Source organism: Pinus tabuliformis, chromosome Q, assembly GCF_031772625.1.
Source record: "Pinus tabuliformis cultivar Carrire ecotype Pingquan chromosome Q, CPIR1, whole genome shotgun sequence".
Lineage (NCBI taxonomy): Eukaryota > Viridiplantae > Streptophyta > Pinopsida > Pinales > Pinaceae > Pinus > Pinus tabuliformis.
Window position 1 is genome coordinate 1,195,696,940 of NC_142296.1, and position 4,413 is coordinate 1,195,701,352.

Consider the following 4,413-nt stretch of genomic DNA (forward strand, 5'->3'; position numbering starts at 1 on the left):
TTAAAGATTTGACTCCTTTGGTGAGTTAAATTATTTGGACAAGGTATCTACGCCTCTTTATGCATACTGTGGGTATGTGCAGGGGTAACCCTGCGTCATTTTGGTATCAGAGCTGAGTTATAAATGAAACATTTAGTATCAGGCAGAAGAAAGAAATTATGGGTGAAAGTTTCTTGAAAGAATTCAGAACAGATATATTTGGGAAGATGTGTATGCGGGCAAGGGAGATTAGATTCTAATATGATAGTGAAGCAACCAAAGTAAAGCTGGAAGAATGGAGAGGAACAGTTAAGTTCTTAGAGGCAGGTGAACAAGAATTAAGAAGAGATTGCAGAGACAGGAAGGATCCACAACGATGTTTGGAGAATGGAGATTCACTCGGATGTGAAGAGAGGATGGAGAAATCATACAGGTATTGTTTTGTTTAATTCTGATTTGAGTTTGCTAATAGAGAAATACATTGAAGATTGATGGTTGCAGCTAATGAAGTATCTCAGCAAAAGGAGATCAAGCCTTAAGAAGCAGTAATGGAAGGAATTGTTAAGGATTTCTGAGTGGAAGAAAACTCAGCAAAGGAGAAATTGTTGCTGATAGTTGAGCTTTACCTAGATAAGGCCAGAGGATTGGAAGAAAGAATCAGATTCTAAATCTGATTGATAGTAGTTGAATATTTAGGATTTGTGCAATGGAAGCATAAAGATCTGCTGAAACAGGTTTGCAGAAATGGTGAGATCCTGAAGGGAGGTGGAGGTATGCAATTTGTTCTGATGATTAACAGATATTGAATGAGTGAAATTTTAGAGTAGGATTACAGTAGTTAAACTATAAGAAGGATGTTTGTAAGTTTTTGAAGAAGCAGAGTTTGAAAAAACAACTGAAAGCTAGTGGAAAGGACAGTCCATTCAAAAGTGCAGGTGAATGGGAGGACACGATCAAACAGAGGTCTTGAAGGTAAGATGATATGGTTTTATTCTAATTAGATTGAAGATTAGAAGGTTGTAGTATTTACATTGAAGCAAGAGTATTGTTGCAACTCCCAAAAGGCAATTCAACAAAGGATGTGGTTAGAATTGCTAAGAGATAAAGGAAGCTGGTAAGAGTTTCTAAGTGGAAGCAGAAATGTGGTAGAACCTTGAGGAATTCCAACAGAGATTGGATAAAGAGGACAATGGTGTTCTTGGAAAGTACAGATGAGTTGAAGCCCAGAAGGAGCAAAGAGAATTGCTCAAAGGAGGTTCCAGAGACAAAGAACCAATTGCTTACCAAAAGACTGAGTGAGGAGAGCTTGGTGAGGTAAGTGGTAGCAGGGAGGACTTGCTGTTGAAGAGGCTTTAGTGCAACTCATAGTGAAGTGAGTGAGGAACTCATAGAGATGGAGAGGATGATGACTAGTGACAGTCATAGCAGAGGTTCTGAAAGAGATCATAGCAGAGGACAAAAGGAGAAGGATGCCAAGGCAAATGGCATACAGAGACAGTTAAGCAAAGATGAATATGAGAGGGAGAAGGCTGAGATAGCAGTTCAGCTTGAAGTGTTAATGGAGATGTTGCAAAGCAATGAAGCAAACCAGAAACATGGTTATGTTATGAGAAAGAACGTGAAATGGCAGAGGCTAAAAGAGAAGAGGAATCAACAGGTGAATATGCAGATAATAAAGGAGATAAGGGAACTTGAACAAATTATAGAGAAGCTCAAAAGATTTGAGCTAAAGCAAAAGGGAGATGAAGAATAAGATGTTGAAGTTTTGATATGTGAACCAGAAAGTGGACCATTACTTTTTGAAAGTGATGAAGAGCTAGAGGAGTTGAATCATATGAATGATTCGAAGAAACTAGAAGACTTGATGACTAAAGCATCAAGTGAGACCAGAAGGTCTTGTATTTTTAAAACTAATGATTTGTGTATGATTGTAGGTTTGGAAGAAGATAGACAGTCTTTTAAAGCTGTCAAAGATGTGAAAGAATACCTTCTAGAAGATGAAAGTTTTGAAGCAGAATATGACAAAGAGGCTGGGAAAGAATCAGTTCACTACAGTGGACAAGTGTAGAGAAGCATCATTGAAACATATGATGAGGAGGAGAGATTGGGTGACAGTCTCAAGAGTCCTTTGGGTTTGAATCAGCATACTAATGTGTTGACAGAAGAAGAGAGATTAGAGCAACATACTGAAGTGTTGCCAAAGGAGGAAGAGGTACAAATGCCTTATATTTTTTATTATAATACTTGTCTCATAATTGAAGATGTTGTTGCAGAAGCTGAAACATATTTGGCACAGGTGGACAACCAAATGAAAGAAGAAGAGGAAGAACATCTATTGAAGGATGTCAAGAAAGATTTAGCACAGGAAGAAGGACCATGTGATGATGGGTCAATAACAAGTGAGGAAATGGGAGATTATGTAAATTTTCCAAAATTCACTCCAAGTAAAATCATTGAGTTATATAGAGAATTAGACTTTCAAAGGAGAAAGTTAGAAGAGTAGAGGATAAATGTTCAGGATAAATTGCCAAAGAAGGATGACAAAACAGTTGTCATAAATAATAATCAAGAAGAAGTTGACAGGTGCAGAAAACATAAGTAGGAAACTATTCTGAAAGACAATATAGCAGCAGCAGAAAAGGTGCAAACCAGCAGTAAAGAGGAGAGTAAGGATGGAAAGGAAGCAATCCGAATAAGTGAAGAACAAGCAAGAATGAGAGTTCAGTAATCAAGGGATGAAAATAGTCAGTAGACAGAGGATATACTGGACAAGGAAATTGAGTTGATAAGGAGGTTAATGATGAAAGTGTCTCAAAAGAAGATAATAGCAAGGAAGGAGAGGAGTGACAACAAGTGGAAGACAGTAGCAGACTATGAAAGCAGAACAAGTGGAGCATTACAACATAAAGTATGGAGACCTAGAGAACAACAGCAGACAATAGTAGCAATAGAACAATTGACAAGCAAGGACATATTACAAAATAAAGTCTGGGATCCAGGAGGAAACAATTATCCAGACATATGACCAGATGGTCATAAATTTTCTTACATGGGGAGTCTAATGCAAGAGCATCCAGTTCAACATTATCAATGCATTCTAGTAGATATAGGGGGTCTTGTGTTTCAAGGATGTTGGTTTCCTAAGCATTGAGTTAATGTAATTATCTAATGTTTTGACTGATTTTAATGAGAATAGGGATTAATTGAATATTGTGAGGCTTTATTGTAAATGTTCTCGAATATAGGGGAACATGAGAGAATTAGGATAGTTGAGTGATGAGAGGATTGAGAATTGATTGTAAACCTTAGATTACGAAGTAGTTCATGATTCTATGGATTTGAGAGAATCCTTAGGGATGAGGAAGAGATTTTAGGAATGTGGTTGAGGAATCTATGGATCTAAAACCAGAAATTGGTTTTAGAATTCCTTGGTATAAATGTAATCCTAAAAGGCATAAACAAGGGTTAGAGAGGCTGAATAGGACAATAGATAGCAAATTGGAGTGTTTGTAAGCCTACAGGCAGATTAGGAAATAGAGGCCACTGATATTGAAGATCAGGCCAGAGAGATAGAGATCTCAGTCTGTAATTCATTGTTGTAATTATATAGATACAGAGATTAATTAAAATCATGTATAAGTGCGTGATTGAGTGTTGAAGGATGAATCAAATGTATTTAGAAAGTGTACATATATATTTATGCAAGCAAGTGTAGTAAACGTAAGGAGGCAGGGTCGAGGTGGAGTACACAGAGAAAGACACGAAGAGGAGAACCACAATGGATGGGTGAAACCATTAGAAAGATCAAATTCAAGCTCAGGAGGAAGTGCGCAGTTAAAAACACCGAGAGACCAGAACTTTGAAGAAAACCGGAATCCACAGAGATGCTGAATAAATAGCGCAAATACATTTAATTAGATTAGCGGAGAAGTGAAATATCCATGCTCAGTAGCCGTCGGTTCGGGATGATCGACGACCAGGATTAAATTGGCAAAGTGGATTAATCGGGATCACATTGCATATCCCAAAGGGAGGAAGTGACTGTGACATGCGATCTATAGCTGGACCCGAAACCTTATCAGATGTAACCTATAAGCCTATCGGGTTGGTAATGTATGTCGGATCAGAGCTTAAGTGGAAAGGGTCAATTGCGATGGTGCGATAGCGATTGCCGATAGTGATAATCACTGATCAGAGGTTGGCTGTTGTGGAAATTGTAGTGGGAAGGCTCAAGGAACCAGACTCGATGAAGTTATAGTTGTGGGTACATATTATTTGAGGTCTGCGGATATGTTTCAAGTGGAATTTAGTGTAATTCCATATATTTGCGTTAAAGTGGTTTAATGCTAAAATATATGTTAAAACGTTCTAATATCGCATATCGGAGTGGAAGGGGCAATGAAGACATATATATACGTATGACCTGTGGAAGGA